Source organism: Danio rerio, chromosome 7 (assembly GCF_052040795.2).
Source record: "Danio rerio strain M-AB ecotype USA chromosome 7, GRCz13ab, whole genome shotgun sequence".
Lineage (NCBI taxonomy): Eukaryota > Metazoa > Chordata > Actinopteri > Cypriniformes > Danionidae > Danio > Danio rerio.
The window spans coordinates 404,860-422,752 of NC_141027.1; the positions used below are offsets into that span (position 1 = coordinate 404,860).

General features: G+C 39.0%; 1 long non-coding RNA gene across 3 annotated transcripts; it reads left to right on the top strand.

Moving 5' to 3' along the window:
* The first annotated feature begins 84 nt into the window (after positions 1–84).
* Positions 85–10,402, top strand: LOC137496110 (uncharacterized). Of its 3 annotated transcripts, XR_015495321.1 has the most exons (7): positions 85–233; positions 403–464; positions 1,630–1,667; positions 2,060–2,172; positions 5,246–8,142; positions 8,438–8,540; positions 9,748–10,402. It is a non-coding gene; the product is annotated as an uncharacterized LOC137496110 (long non-coding RNA). The 3 variants fall into 3 exon arrangements; XR_015495322.1 differs by lacking the exons at positions 8,438–8,540; positions 9,748–10,402 and having other exon boundaries at positions 1,610–1,667; positions 5,246–5,347; XR_015495323.1 differs by lacking the exons at positions 403–464; positions 8,438–8,540; positions 9,748–10,402 and having other exon boundaries at positions 1,610–1,667; positions 5,246–5,347.
* Positions 10,403–17,893: the final 7,491 nt, after the last annotated feature.

Below are 17,893 nucleotides of genomic sequence, written 5' to 3' on the forward strand. Positions count from 1 at the left end.
GCGGCCAGCACAGTATCGCGAGAGCTGTTCAAACAGACGCACTACCGGCAGATTTGAGTTCGCTCTCGCGCTACTTTGAGCCTTACACCGAATATTCAAACCTTCACGCGCGGGATTTGAAGTAAACCGGTTAAGATGACTGAATAATTAGCCATGGAACTTCCGAGAGAAGACAGTGGAAACCTGAGGAATTTCAAGTTGGACCTTCAGTGTTTGTAATGGAGTCATACACGGTATGTGTGTTTTATTTTAAAGGATATTTGTAAGTGTTTACACTGTGTTTCATATGCGTTTTCTGCCTCAAATACAGCGTATAGCTTACAGCACACAGGTAAATGTTTGTTGTAGTCGAGTTGAACTGTCCTGGATATCATTATGAACATACATCTCGTCAACTCGCAGATTCAGCCAAGTTCACTTCTCTAATGACCTGCTCTAATGGCTGCTGATATGGAGATATAGAGGTGAGCTGTTCCTCCACAGTCCTAAAATTCCTCAAAATAACATTGAGCTAAAGTTGGTTTTATACTCACACATTCATTCAGTGACAGCTTGTGACACACTCCCTATATTGTTCACCACTTAATATTGAAAATGAATATTGTGTCTCTGCAAGTGTGACTTGAAGACAAATAGAGGTAAAGTTGGATTTATATCCGCACATTTGGACTTCCCCCTTAATAATATAACTTCATGAAAGTATTATTCACAAACTGTAAATAGTGAAGTCATATTAGCAGCCAATGACTATCAAAGTACAACATTGTTCAGTCAAATAAACAGTGTTAATGTTGTTTTCAAGTCACTTGCATGCTAATTCCAATTGAATATTCAAAGTAACATGGTAATCAATATAGAGACTTCTAAATGAGCGAATGTGCCAATATAAAACCAACTTTACCTCTATTAAAGACAACATTTACTCTGTATATTTGACTGAACAGTGCTGTACCCTGATCGTCATTCCTGATCATATGATTTCGCTATTTAGAGTTTGTAAAAATACTTTTATGAAATTATATTATTAAGCAGAAAGTCCGAATGTGCCAATATAAAACCAACTTCACCTCTATCAAAATCACCGTCAGTTCAAGTCATTATAGCGGGTAATACTGAAACTATTTAAATATGTGTCTGCTTTCTTCACTATCAGGAGATCGGGAGTGTTATTTTAATGAAAGCTTGATAACAGAGTGAATTACACATGATGTCATACCTAATTAATTATGCTGTGTACATTTAAGAATCACTGATTTTTGCCTAATGTTGACTTACTGGTTCTGTCATTTCGGTTACAAGTACAAGGCACATGTACATTTTCACAGCAATCTAAGTTAAATCCTAAATCTTAGATTTACTCCAGACTGAATGTGAATTTATGTGGGCAAATGAAATGAAATACACCTAGGGTTAAATGTTTACATTTGTGTATTATACACAGCATGTGTGAAGTCTAAATGTGGACTGTTTCAAACTGAACTCGTGTTATTTTTGTTGTCGGTGTGTTGGTGTGAAACTGATGCTGATTGGTCAGTACGGCATTTTTTTTTTTTTACATGAAATGAAATAATGATTCATATTTAGCATTGCATCTATTGTCGTTTACCAGGAGTGTGTTTGCTCTTTCAGAAAATAAAGGAGACGACATTAACCTCCAAGTTTAAGAGGTAAAATCTTCAAGGTTTTTTGTTTGATATTGATTATGATTGTTTAATTATTTATTATGATTATTGATGCCTGTATTTTCACTGAGTGTGTTTACATGGACACCTTTTGAATCAGTTAATTTTGTTAACATGTACTCAAACTAAATAGAGTTACTGTGTTGATGTGGGTGCCTTGCTGTTCTCCATTGTAGTTTAAGCATTAATGTGTTTGAGTGCTCAGAATAAAATAAGAGTCTATGCGGTAGATCCTGTTTTGTTTCCTAGCCGCTGCTGTAAACTGTTAAATAAACAAAGCAGTTATTTATTTCTGCAATATCTGAAAGTTCTTTATTTTGCTGATGTATGTTTAAAGTGATGAGGAAATAACTGGTCCACTGCTGAATCTCTTTCAGCCTCCTGATGATGAGGAAGACGTGTTCAAGGTGGGCATCCAGGCCTTCCCAGAGGATGTCGTGAACATGGCTGGGATACTGGAGGAGGGCACTATGATTTTTGGATCTCAAAGGTTTGCCAAATGCTTTTGCATCATATTTTAAATGTTTTGCTTTGACCACAAACTATTTCAATGACTTAAGATGCACCTTTGATGCAGCTAGTTTTTATCAAGATTTAGTTCACTTGCATTTCAAAGACTTTTTTGATACTTTTTGATACTTTGATGTGATCTTCTTTATCGCTCCTCAACAGAGCGATCCAGGCTCATGTGTTTTAAAAATCGTGATTGCATATTAAAATATTGTAATCCATTAGAGCAGTGGTCACCAAACTTGTTCCTGGAGGGCCGGTGTCATGCAGATTTTAGCTCCAACTCTAATCAAACACAGCTGAACAAGCTAATCAAGGTCTTACTTGGTATACTTGAAACATCCAGGCAGGCGTGTTGAGTCGAGTTGGAGCTAAACCCTGCAGGGACACCGGCCCTCCAGGACTGAGATTGGTGACCCCTGCATTAGAATGTTTGAAGAATGTTCAGAAAGTAAGCTAAAACTGAACAAACCTTTCATTTAGCAAAAAGATATGTGGAACGTTTGGCAAAACACTGTCATTACTCAAAGGGAGTAACAGTAAAATTACACACACTACAAATAATATTTCATTTCCTTAATTAATTTTTCTTTACTCCACATATACAGCTTAGTTTATTTTTGTGTGGGTTATTCATTTTTACTTATTTAAAAAAGTTCAACTTACAATAAAACATTAAAAAACTGCATCCAAGTTCAGCTTTTTCACAAGTTTTCCTCACAAATTAGCTGAACTTGTCTAAATACTGTGGGTAAAGCAAACAAACAAGTTAACTAAGTTTTATAAGTCAAGTCAAAAGATTTTGTTGCGGTGTAAAGTTATAAACTTTAGTTTTCAATGTAGTTTTTCAGCCCAGTGGTCTCTGATTGAAAGGAGGCAACATTCACTGGAGTAAAGTCATACTGTACTTGAAGCAGGACTGAACTGGTGTTGTTTCAGTGTTTAAATATTGTTTTAATTATAGTTGAACAAATGCTGATTTTGTGACCGTTTTAATCTATTTAGCATCATTGCATTAACATTTCAAGATGAAAACGGGCTAAATATCAACTGAATATTTCAACATTAATTGTATGATAGTGTGGTTGATGTTTTAACACTTATGCAGTGTTGGTTTCAGTGTAAAGATTTAATTTTAGTTGAATAAATGCTGATTTTGTGTTTTTCATCTATTTGATCTGTTTGTATTAACTTTATTTCAAGATCCAAACCAGGCTAAAAAAACCAATAATGATATTTAACGTTGTTTCAATGATAGTTTAGTTGATGTTTTAACATTTATTTAATGTTGATTTAACTTGGGTCTGCTGTCTGAGGAAAATAAAATGCTTGTGTGGTGTTGGCTCACACTCACCAGCAGGGGGCAGTAATGCGATGTAAAGCTGTGTACTTACTGCAGTTGAAGATTACATGAAGCAGAAGAAGGTTTGAGAATGCAGTTCACCAAAAAAGACAAACTAAGCAGAAGCAGAGGGTGTTTTCTGCAGGCTTCCAGCATCTGCTCCGGCTCTTCCTGAAGCAGCTGATCTAGACTGAAATGAGCAGATTGAAACACACTGCAGTAACGCAGCACAGTCAACACCTGACATCTTTTGGCAGTTTTATTTCAGTTCATCTGTATTTCTGTAGCGCTTTTACAGTGTCAAACACAGAGGGTGGTTTGATAGCAGCTCTTACGTCAGGAGAGTGTGTTATGGTGGTGTTTGTGTGTGAAGGGTTGAGAAATATTCCTGCTGCCGCCTGTTTTTATCATTAATCAAACAATGACAAAATCACTCACTAGTCTTGACTGAAGGACTGCTGTAGCTAAAGTGTTTTTTTTTACAGTGAAGATGCTTAAAGCACCGTTTGTTTAATATTTTTATTCTATTGTATTTATTTCTCTTTCCTTTGCAGGGTGGGAAATAACTGTATGTATACAGTTGAAGTCAGAATTATTAGCCCTCCTGAATATTAGCAACCATTTTCCAGCCCAATTTCTGTTTAATGGAAAGAAGATATTTTTTTTTACTTATTTCTGAACTTATTAGTTTTGATATCTCGTTTCTAATTACTTATTTCTTTTATCTCTGCTATGATGACAGTACATAATATTTTACTAGATATTTTTCAAAATACAAACATTCAGATTAAAGTGCAGTTCAAAGGCTTAATTAGGGTAATTAGGCAAGTCATTGTATGACAGTAGTTTATTCTGCAGACAATCAAAAATATATATTGCATAAGGGGGCTAATAATATTGAAGTTAAATTGGTTTCAAAATATTTAAACGTGCTTTTATTCTAGCTAAAATAAAACAAATAAACCTAGAAGAAAAATATTATAGGAAATACTGTTAAAATTCCTTGCTCTGTTAAACATAATTTTGGGAAATATTTATAAAAAAAAAATTCTCAGGAGCGCTAATAATTTTGACTTTAACTGATAATCGTTTTGAATAATCGTGATTACAATTATGACCAAAATAATCGTGATTATGATTTTCCCAAAATCAAGCAGCCCTACTATTATATATGTATTTTCAAGTACTAAAAAAATCAAAATCAAAACATGCTTAAAATTCCAACATAATAGTAAAAATAATTAAAATAAATAACTTTAAATAATTATTTAAATTTTGCTCACGCAATGTGCTTGTCCAACGCGTCGTAAAGGCAAAATCAAAACAAAAATGGCAGAGAAACGTAAATGCAGTGATTCTTCAGAGACAAAGAAAAAGATTAGACAAAGATTAGTTTTATTGAAGGCCAAGACAAGTTAAAAATGATTAATTTATATTTTCTATACATATTATACATTAATATTACACAAACACACACATACAGTATATATGTGTGTGTATATATATATATATATATATATATATATATATATATATATATATATATATATATATATATATAGACAGTACATATGTGTGTGCGTGCGTGTGTATTTATATGGTTGGGGGGCTCCAATGTTTGTATATGTTCATGGGGGGGGCCCCAAAGAAAAAGGTTGGGAACCACTGGTCTAATGTGTTGATCTGTACTGAGTGTGTGTTTCCCTTTCAGGATCAACAGCAGAGGGAACTACCGAGCAGCAACAGACCGCAGCCATTCTCTGATCATCACACAGCAGATCTCAGGACAGCAGGAAAGGTGTGTTTTCTTCAGGTGAGATGTGTGTTGGTGTCTGTCTGATCAGTGTTCTGCAGACCAGCAGGTGGCGCTGTGCAGCCGTCAGGAATAATTCCCCATAGAGGTGACGTTGGTTTAATATTCGCACATTGGTTCATTTAGCAGTTTCTATATCGTTTACCATGTTACTTTGAATATTCGATTAAAATTAGCATGCAAGTATGACTTGTAAACAACATCAACACTATCTAATATACTGTGAACTATGCTGTACTTTAATAGTAATTTGCTGCTAATATGATTTCACCATTTACAATTAGCAAATACTTTTCTGACATCATTATAGAAAGGAGGATGTCTGAATATCCCAATATAAAACCAACTTTACCTCTATTAATCCTCCATCTGCTCTGAATGCAGGAGTCAGCTCAGATTAATATCACACAGAGGAGTCCTGATCAGCCAATCACAATCAAAGCACAGCACTGCTGACCGCCAGATAACAGGACTAGTGCTGGTTTGATTTTGTGATTCGCCTTCTGCAAGCTTAACAGTTATACTATCATTAAAACACACACACACACACTCTGATATTGTGTGAAAAAATGCAGTTCTACCATTTAATTACAGCAGCAAGAAGAGTGTGTTGCTTAAACCTCTGGCTGCTTTCACACCTGCACTTTTGTTTGGGAACGTGTCTCGATTGCTCAGTTAGCGCGGTTCGTTTGGCATATGTGAAAAGGGCAATCGCGCTCTGTTCCGCGCCAAAGTAATCGCTCCGAGATGGCTGGAATGAGGTGGTCTTGGCTCGATTGAAACGAACCCTGGAGCGGATCGATTGCAGTGAGAAAGCGATCCGAGCTCGGTTATATCACAGTGTTTATGGATATGTAATAGGCTTACGGCTATATGAAGAGAGAATTATGAGTAGGGCGGGAAGTTCCGCGAGTCTCCGGATGCCCGCAAATGAGTGATGATCTCCCGGTAATCTCGCGTCTCCCTCCCGGTCCTCAAATAGGCATCGTCGCGCACCCTTCTCACCCCTCCCCACCGCATCTCTCCTCAGAAACGTCGCGCGCACCCTGTCAATCACCACCAAACCACCACCTCTCCTGACAGCTGAGCGGGACGCTGCAAAATAAACCCTGACACTCTGACCAATGTGAGGAGAGTTTACTCGCACGTGACTTGTTTTAGCTCTTTTGGTCCGATTAGAAGCTTTGCAGTGTGAAAGCGAACCGCTCCAAGAGCAAAGAGCAACAATACAACAATTATAATCTCTGTTTCAGAACAACTGAATCCATTAACAGGTGTGAAAGCAGCCTTAGATATGTGTTCAGTTTCCACATTAGCATCTGACTATTCTGGGATATGACATCTTTGGTCTTATCAATTATTATTTAATCCAGGAATGTTGTTTTGATGAAGCACAAAGTGTTTGTGTGTTTGACTGAACTGTAGCATTAAACCTTTTATACTTTATATTTTAATAATGGCTTTTAACATTTATTAAAAATAACATTCGACAAGAGAGAGAGCGAGCGAGGGCTGTGTTTAGCTCATAATTCATATGATGTTTATTGGCAGTGTATAGAGATATTATAGGTGGGCATAGATATTTTTTTAAATCTAGATTAATCTCAATGTACTTGAAATTATTCTAGATTAATCTAGATTAAAATGGCTCATTTGCATTCTGCCGAAGGCATCCAGAATATGCGTGCTACCTAAAAAGTAAGTCTTCGAGAACGGCTTCCTCAAGCCAGATGGTGCATTTTGGAAACAGGAGACGAGCCCCTGGTCTAATGCATCACAAACTGCTTGAGGAACTGTTCAACTCTGATAATCGGTGATGAAAATAAATGATGTTCAATACGATGTGCTTGTGTTTACTCACTGTTGATGCAGGTAAACATGAATGTTGAACTGTAGGCCTACATTAGCTCCAAACAGCCATTTTTGATGACCTTAATCCGACTAAAGTCACAACTGAACTAAACAGAAATGAAGACGTGTGGAGTCTGCAGATATTAGTGGCATTATTGAAGTGAACACTTCAGTCAGACTATTACCCTCATGTAGAACTGTTCACCATATTCTTCCACAAGATCCACACATGCGGCTGTCAGTAAAGGACCACACACACACACACACACACACACACACACACACACACATCAGCATGCGTTATTAACTTACATGACACTCTCACCAGTCCTTACTCCTTATTTGTGTCTAATAGCCCAGTTTGTCACGGGGACCTTGAATGAAGTGTTCATGAGTTAAGGATGAAACAGCTGAACTGCAGTGAAAGTCACCCAAAATGACAGGAAACTCTTACATTACAGCACTTGACGTAACACCTTCATTATATTATTGTCTATTAAAGAGCATATTGTAGGTTAAAAAAAGGTAGAATCGTTTGTGAAAATACTCTATAATACAATAAAATGCCATGTTAAAATGTTTTATGAAGTGCAAGGGCACACATTTTAAAGAAAATGTGTCTGTTTTCCCACTTCCGCAAAGTCTGCTCTTTTCTTTTTTGCTCTTTTCTCTTTCACTTATCTGACAGGCGTGTGTACAGTGAGGTAGAGTAGCATATAGCAGACTGGGTTGTTCGTTTTGGCGTATTTTATCATCATCATGGTATACTGTTGCGTTTATCGGAACTGCACAAACTCCAGCCGGTCACCATATCAACTCCACAAGTTTCCCGTTGCTGTTTTGGTTGGTGAAATGGGATGAATCCATTAAGACGTGAAAACTGTGAAATACACGGTCCTGGATCAGTCGGAGATGCAGCTCGATGAAAAGGAGAACTGTACACGGTAAGACAGCTCGTTTTTCTTGTATGTTTGTCAACTTTCAAGTCAGTAAGCATGATTATTTGAGTAATTAGAAGCAACGTGATGCATTTATGTTGGAGTAGCCTACAGTACAGCACTGCTGCTAGCTTGTATTGTTCAGCATATCAAATATACCTTCATAAACCATGTAAAAATGTCAATATATAATAAGACAGCTGGTACCATCAGTTTGCTAATATCATGTCTTGTACAGTTACAGTGTAGTGACTGTTTTGTTCATCTGATTAATAATTTATTGTCATGTGGTGTGTTTAAGGCTTCTGCAGCAGTGATGCTGACCCGGAGCTGAAGCCTTTCTCTCCACGGGCCTCTCGCTCAACTGTGCTTCACTTTGGCTCACAGAGTAACCTCAACTAAAGGTGTAGTGACAGCTTGTGTGACACACTCTCTGTATTGTTTACTGTGGTCCCTTTAAATATAATGACTGAAATCACACGTAAATATGACTTAAAAACATGAGCGCTACTAAACTGACGATGAACAATGTTGTACTTTTAATGGTCATTGGCTGTTAATATGATGTTATTATTAGGAATTAGCAAAGAATACTCTTCTGAAATTATATTATTAGGGAGAAAGTCAACATGTGAATATAAACCAACTTTACCTTAATGTAACCTCAGACCTTCACCTCGTTCATCAGGTAAATTATCATGACCCCCTATCGTGAATTAATTATACATGGTATTATCTGTTTACAGAAACTAGATATAATGCAGGCAGGTAAACTCAGACACTATCTTTGACTTTTTGTTAAATATTGTAAAAGTGTAGGGCGAGGCAGTGGCGGAGTAGGTAGTGCTGTCGCCTCACAGCAAGAAGGTCGCTGATTCGAACCTCGGCTCAGTTGGCGTTTCTGTGTAGAGTTTGCATGTTCTCCCTGCGTTCACGTGGGTTTCCTCCGGGTGCTCTGGTTTCCCCCACAGTCCAAACACATGCGGTACAGGTGAATTGGGTGGGCTAAGTTGTCCGTTGTGTGTGTGTGTGTGTGTGTGTGTGTGTGTGTGTGTGTTTCCCAAGGGCATCCACTGCGTAAAAAGCATGCTGGATAAGTTGGCGGTTCATTCCGCTGTGGTGACCTCAGATTAATAAAGGGACTAAGCTGACTAGAAAATGAATGATGTAAACGTGTAACCATTGACTTCCATAGTATCTGTTTTTCCTACTATAGAAGTCAATAGTTACAGATTTTCAGCTTTCTTCAAAGTATCTTCTTTTGTGATCAACAGAAAAAAGAAAGTCAATAAGATTTGAAACCACCAGAGGGAGAGTAAAAAATGTTCTGTCCTGTCAATGAGGAAAGCCACTTTTTATCATCATATATATATATATATATATATTCTTGTGGAAGAAAAACAGATAACATTTGGAAAATTGAAGTTTGTTCACACATGCTCAACTTATAATGGGTACAATTGACTGTATATTTGTAAGATGGTTTGCAGTTCACTATCCAGGGGTCTGCAAATGTGGTATTCTGTATTGTGCTGTATTACAATCCTATGGTGAATTTCAAAATATACATTATTAATAAAGATGATTTAAACGTTTGCATTATTTCCGCAGCATATATGCCTCAGCCCTCACTGCGTGTCTGACGGTGGATTACTGGAGGTCATCACAGGCTCGACGAGAATGCAGAACTGTCCACTGCATTTGCTTTCTAGATCCTTCACAATTTAGCTCACATTAAAGACATGATGGTGTGGTACCCACATAAACATTGGCCAACTTACTGAAATTATTTTAATAAGGTTTAAATGGACCTTATGAATTAAATATATTTTTCCTTTTGTATTATGTTTGTTATCTACTTATACACACACTTATACAGATACTCATACATATATAAAGAGTAGAAATGTTGGGTTTTAACACTGCTTATGGTTTTTGGCTATATAAATAAAACCTGAACTTGAGTTGCATTAGAATTTGAACTTGAATTTGGGTTGAAGTAAGAGTTTATTTAACATAATGGCAGATCAGACCTGTTGATCAAGTCTTTGTGAATATTCCATACAGTAACATGACTTGTGATTGTGTTTTTTATGGATTGTTGCCAAAATGTGATCCAATACAGATCATTTTACCCCAATAAAAAAAACCTGACAAAAAGACACGTATTTAAAAACTTATTTTGATTGTTTGAATATTTGATGTTGTTTTTATTTTAATACAAAAGCTCTGAAAACCTTTTGTGTATTAAAAAGATTTTCCAGTACCTTGTTTACATGTTTCTGCATTATTCCAGATGTTCTGTGTTATTTGTGTCTTGTATTCTCTTATCTACAATTAAAAAATAGGCTCAATGTGGCATAACTCTGTTAATTGCTCAGTTTCTGTTACTGGTAAGTATTAACATTTCTAGATGATCAATTCTAGCTTTGCTATTTCCAGATAAGATTTCGTTGTCTTGCATATCTGTCTGTAAGCTGACACTGTTCTCTCATTGAGAAGCTGCTCTGTTCTCCTGACATTACAGCTCAGTTACTCTTCTCCGACTGCTGGTCTGTCCACAGGCTCATAATTGTATGACTGTGGTCCATCGTTTGTGTGAATCTCTCTGAATCCAAACGCGCACCGCAATCAGTTGTCTTCATACTGTGTATATGTGTGATCTGCTTCATCCGACGTCATCTCCGGTCTGAAGAATTATTATTTTATTTTTATTTATTTATTTATGTATATTTTCAGATGCGGAAGTAAATTTGTGTGACTAAAAACAACTCTGGATGGCTTAATAATGAACTTTAACGCATATTTTAAAGAAAATATAGTTCCTACCTATGCTCTTTAAGGCAGATAACTAGACTACAGATGTCCATGTAGGAGTAGTCAGTAGTGTCTTTGAAGTAAGATGCAGAAGGGCACTTGTTTGTCAGACGGCTCACCGGTTTGACTTTCCTTCACTGTCATTCATTTTAAAAGCAGCCGCTCCATTTTATTTGTGTTTTACTGGAACGCATAAACTCTACAGGCGCCTGATAGTTAGATATGGAGCTAACATTAATCAGACTCACTCTAGTGAACTGCATCCATGTTAACGCGTCATGTTTGATGAGGTCATTTCGCAGTAGGAATACACACCGGTTTGAAGACTTGTTGTCGCCCTCCTACAGTGCAATTTGGCCAGGTATACATCCGTGCTAAAACATCAAGGTGAAAGTCATCATAGCTTGCGTAGAATAGACCCAGCTCCACACCCATCTCTGAGAATAGATTAACGGCCATATTTTTTTCTAACGCAGCACGTTAACGGCATTAACGACCCACCACTAGTATGTATGTGTGCACATAATGTTATGCTTTAACAGGCGGTTGTGTTTTATATTGTTTAGTTGTGATGTACTGTATAATTAAGATAATCGTACACATGTGATCATGTTGCGCAGTTTTCATGGTCAGTGTGTTCTGCATGGTGTAAATGGGAATAGAGGCAGTGCTTTCAGCACATATCCGTTTGTGTTATTGTTATCATACAGTGAAATACCCGGAGTATTCAGACTGAGGTGAATGATGTTAGAGCTTCTTGTGGGAACATCAGTAGAGTTTAGTGCAATGCGCTGAATACGTTATATGTTGTATTTTTATGTATATAAATGTTATTAATATTGTTTTTTAGCATCCTATATGTCAACAAATCTGGTCTTTTTAAGATTTTCAGTGTTACCATGAACAATACCTTATTTTATTCTTCACACATCTTTAACATAACCTGTTAGGCAGCTGCCAGTAGATGTTACTACAGCACTGATAGTCAATATACAGCTTGCTTTCTGATCATTCATCATTCGCATTATTATTATTTGGTCACACTTTATTTTGATGGTCTGTTTGTTGAATTTAAGCCGTGTGTTGACTATAGGCAGATTATCAGAAGTTTATTTACTCGTTACGCATCAGTGTAGACCCATGTACATGTTTTACTTGCAATATTGAGTAAAATGAGTAGTATAATTGTTAATCTTCATCATTAATAATAAATAAATCACAAATAACTTGACGGCTTCAGGTGTTTGCATCAACATCAGCTGTCTGACAATGGTCCTGCCTTTGGTTCACAGCTCAGGTTATTCTCTAGAGACGATCTTCAGGCTGTGTTTTCACTATTGTTTGCTGTTCAAGCAATGCCTGTGAGCATTTACATGTGTGGCACATCAGTCTCTCATCGGTTCCTAAAGCACTGATCAAACCATCAGTCTTCTTAAACTGAATATCAAAATCTAACATTAATTCTGTCAGCTCTAGTATGTGCACACGGTCACTGACTATATGAGTGAAGGAAGAGAAAGCAGCGGACGTTACCTCGATTATTCAGTATATCCTCTGTGTTCTTAGTGAACATTTAGTAAAAACAACTGTCTGAAAAATACATCGGAGGAGGAAGAAGATCTGATGCACATCTGTATCTCAGCAGGGCTTTACTAACACAGTTATTCAGAGCATCAGTTCTGCACTATACATCAGTTCATCAAGGAGATTCACTACTGTACAGCGTTCAACACCACAACACAGACGCCGCTGAATAATGCACAGTATTTATCAAGAGGATGGTGCAAGAACATTACTATATACACCAGATTATAACAGACAAGTGCACACACAACCACACACACACACAGATACTGAGTTAGTGCAGGAGTCTGTGGTGATTCTCCTCCAGCATTGGTGTTGTTTTCTTTAGTGACTGTGAAGACTGATCATGAATGTGTTCTGCTCCTCCTGAAGTGAGTCTGAGCAACACGAGACACCTCCATCACTTTAATGTGACACTTTCTCTCCGTCTTCTCCTTCACTGGTAAATCTGTCAGCTATTATACTCATCTGTGATTTAAACACTCTCATTAGCACCGTAAATTAACCACTTCACTCCTCCTCTCGCTCTCTCACACACTCTGAGCTGATGTATGGTAGTGATGGGCTTTAATAATGTGATCCTGTCAAAGACAGTGAGGACAGTCACACCAAGTCAACCGTGTTCAATCAGACTCTCTAGACTAATGTCAGGACTCTCAGCAGACCTGTGCTGTTTCCTGTGTTAGTTGACTCATGCTGTGTGTTTTCAGCCATGATTTGTTCCTCAGACACACGTTTGGTAAATCCTGAAGTATTCCTGCACTGCTAGACTCTTTGATTGTTGGTTTGACGAGAGCCAATTACAGTGCAGAATCTGAGGAAATCAGCTCAAGAGTCAACTGCAAACCAGTGTGAGGTCAGAACTGCGAACTCTGAAGTTATTATTGAGGCCCGCTGTGAGAGAAATGACAGATACTGAGTCAAACTTAAGCTCAGTGTATGTTTACTGTGAGAAATCAGGACAGAATGAGGCACAGCAAAAGAGTCATGGAGGATCAGAGTCAGTGGAGATAAATAAGGAAGATATACTATATACACTACTATATATATATATATATATATATATGTGTGTGTGTGTGTGTGTGTGTGTTGATAGCTGTGATCTTGCAGTGGGTGATAGATAACTGGTTGTGCTCTCACAGATCCTCCACACAGGAGATGCAATCTACTTTCCTGCTGTCACTCAAACCTGAATCTCTCTCTCTCTGTCACACACACACACACACACACACACACACACACACACACACCAAGCATGCTCTGCTGATCTGTAGATGAAGTTTAACTGTAATTATCACACACAGATGCAGGACAGGTGTGTGTGTTTGTGTGCGCGTGTCTCCTTCACTGCAGTAAAGCTCACACACTCTCCGTCTGCTTCATAGGGTCTGGTGTAATCATCTCTAGCCTCTGCTCAGTTCCTTCACTGAATAACACTGACTCGCTGAGTGAAGATGACTTCAGTGAATGTCTGATGTACAGAGCAGTAGAACAGTGATGGGTAGTCTGTGCCGCTGCTAGTGTTAAATGTCCCGGTGTCATCAGAGATCACTGTTGTCTCCACACTTCAACAGCTGTATATTCAGAAACAGAATGAACGTCTCCACGCTGAACAGCCTGCAGATCATGTCAGGAAACAGAGCAGGGGGTTCCTCATCCAGATGTGCGATACGCTGCAGATGAGTCTCTGAAACATAGACGTGTGTCTCGAGCAGACTGTTCTCTTCGTCTGACCAACACAGCCTCTGTATGTGTTCTGTTCTCAGCCCTTTGTGCTACACCTGGGGTGTCCAAACCTGGTCCTGGAGGTCCAGTGTCCTGCAGAGTTAAGCTTCAACTTTCTTCAACATTTCCCCCTGTAAGTTTCTAGTATACCTGGGAAAAGCTTGATTAGCTAATTTAGGTGCGTCTCATTGGGGTTGGAGCTAAAATATGTCGGACACTGGCCCTCCAGGACAGAGTGTGGACACCCCGGTGCTTCACAGTTATTGTGGCTTTGGTGCATTTCTCTCAGCACTATTTACATTTGCACAACAGTTCATGCATTTCTCAGTACAGTTAGCCATTTGTGCACATCATAGCAGCAGTTTCTCATTCCTTCCAACACATTGCGAATGCTTCTGGACATGCATCAGCTGCTTTCAGACGTCTCTCTGCTGTTTATAACATCATCATCTGCTTATGTCAGTCAGGATGAACTACACTTGTGAATGCTGAATAGTCACTCCATATACAGTCCTCAGTTCACTGCTGGAGTCATCACACACACCAATGTTGAACTAGTGTCAAAATCTGTCATTTTATAAACATCTTTCTTCCTGAAAATGTCCTTCAATGGAACAGTTTCCTGAGTGATGTACAGATCTGTGTGTTGTGGACTCAGTTCCAGCATGTCCTGCAGTGTTGTCTACAGTTGTGCACAGCTCTATGTGTGTTAGTTGTAAATAAGGCTGAGTTTATTCTTCTGTACAATGCTGTCAATAAACTAGAGTTATAAAGAGCATCTGCAGTGAACATGTGAAGCACACTTATTCAGTGTCTAGTAACTAAATGCCGTGATGTCTAACTTTACTGTAGTGTTCAAACGGCTGTGCTGACAGTATATAGTGCTGCTGTCTCGAGCATTTTCAGCACGTGTCACCTAAATCTGACTTCAGTGCACTGGATAAAATGTAGAGAGTAAACTGATAATGAAAACAGGACAGACGTCTGACTATCCTGTTCATAATCAATGCTGTGAGGACTCTTCATCTGGATGACGCTGACACCTTCATTGACATCAATACCTGCTGTTGAGGGATGAGCTCTCCATGTTGAGCAAGTGACACTCTTCTGCAGGTTATCAGCTGGGGTTTGCAGTTTGCACTGACTGTTTAGAGAAATGCATCAACTGTTGTGCAAATGTAAATAGTGTTGAGAGAAATGCACCACAGCCACTGAGAAACAGTAATACAGCTCTGCTTGACTGACTACATTATATTCTCTGTGAAGGCAGTTCAAAATAAGCAGAGCCTATTGATCTTCATATAGTTATCATGTTTTCTAAATGGTGTGGTGTTCAAGATGTTTTTGTTTTGAAGTTAAAGGCTTGCATGATGATTGTAGATTGGGAGAGTGGTGCAGATCTACAGTAGTTTAACAGTTTACAGTACAGCAGAGTTCTCTGAGGAAACGCTCAGAGTCGGTGTTTGTGCTTTAGTTGTGTAATGAAGCCTGACGGCGGCCATGCTGTGTCTAACGCTGGATAATCCTGCTCTTTTTCACGTTGATTCAGGACAAATCTCTCAGACAGATCTCCTCGATTAAGGACAGACTGATCTCTCTTTCTCTGTGTGTGGATGTAGAGACGGACTGATGATGCTGAATGAACATGATGTGTGTTTCTGACAGAATGAGGAGGATAGTCAGCATCAGAAGATAAATATAAGATTAAGCTGCGGTCACTCTGGACTTTTATCCCAATAGACTTTCATTCATACACACACAAATGCGTCAGACCAGAAACGCTAGTTCAAGTTTCGCAGTTCACTATGGTGCAAAGTACAAGCTTGGTGAACTCTGACCTGCAAAATCGCATCTCTTGACTGCGTGAGACCAATCGAGGATGGAAACATGACCTCTCCGGACAGAAATTGTATATATGGAGCAAATGCTCGCTTTTTTAATGTCTAATCATCTTGTTTAATCCTGCTCGTTTTCGCAGCGCCGTACGACAGAATTTCACACACACAAACTATAGTGTGACTGCAGCATTATTCAGTAAACTTTGCCAGAGTTACACCTGCACTTAGTTTTATTCTCATTTCATGGTGTGACAGCCAGGCCTGGTTCTCCCCACACTGTCACCGCAGTGACCCTGACCGCTGTCACCTGAACACATCCCCACACCTGCACATCATTCCCTTTCCTCACGCCAGCACCATAACAACCCTCACCATCCCTCACTCAGTGTCCGGCCTCGTGTGCATTGAAGGACTGCGCTCTCCTCATGGTCGGTGTCTAAATCTGTTCTAGTACTTGCCTCTCTCATACCCTTTGTTCTCCAGTGTCTGCGTCTCTCCTTCTCAGTGTGGTTTCTCCTGGACCGTCCTCTGGTTGTTGATGAAATGCATCAGTCATAGTTAGCTGCTCGACTGTTCACAAATGACTCATGCAGTAGCGACTGTAGGACACTATACTCACACCTCGTTGTGTTTGTCTTTATCTCTGAGAGGTAAATCAACGTATGGGTCAGTTATATTAACCATTTCTGTTTAATGTAACATGGTAAATCGCTGTGTACAGTTTATAAGCAGATAAAAGGATGACTGGGAAAACCAAACCTGAACTCTTTCCAAAACTCAGTTCAGTTCAGTTCATCTTCATTTGCATAGCGCTTTTACAATGTAGATTGTGTCAAAGCAGCTTCACAAAGGAGATCGTAGTGGATGTAAACTGTGTCAGTCCAGTGTTCAGAGCTGAAGTTCAGTTCAGTGTGGTTTAGGGTGCGTTCACACCTGCCTTCTTTAGTTAGATTAAATCGCACTAGAGTTTGTTTCCCCTTTTGGTGCGGTTGGTTTGGGCAGGTGAGAATGCAGCAATCGTACTCGAGTGCGCACCAAAAGCGGACCAAATAAGCGTACCGAGACCTGCTTGTAGAGGTGGTCTCGGTACGCTTTCAAATGAACCCTGGAGCGGTTCATTTGTGGAGAGAATATGATCCGTACTAAAACAGGTCCAACCGCAAAAAGTACTGCTCCTCCTGGACTAATCCAGCTGCCGTAGGCCGATGCGCTGTGCATTATGGGATATGGAGGAAGAATATTTGTTGACAGCGCTTTACCAACAGAGAGAGGGGAAAACATTATCTGATGGATCGTTGGTAATATTTCCGCAAGATGACCATGTCGCAGTTTAGCTAAATTAATTCACGCCTCCTTGTGAAGTGACGAGTGATGCATTAAACACTGTTTTCCAGCCGTGGCCGCGCTTCATTCTCTATGTATAGTTTGTCTAAAGCAGGCATACAATCAGTCAGCGCAGTCGTCCCCCCAGAGTAAAAACGGCATTTTGTGTCTGCCGGTTTTGTTTACTTGCAAGAGTTCACTGGCATTTTCCCGCACGTGAATTCTGACCTATCAATAAGCAGTTTAGGAAATATGTTCAACAACATCTGGCCAATGAGAGATGTGGATTTTGTCCGATGACTGCATTTTGGTTTGTTTCAACTGGTTCGGACCAAAGCCAGCAGTGTGGTGTGAAAACAACCCAAAGACGGCAGAAGATGCAACAATGCATCATTTATTGCCCTTGGCTCGGACCAAATGAAGCGAACTACAGATGTGAACGTTTGCTGTTAGGGGTGTGTTGCTTCACA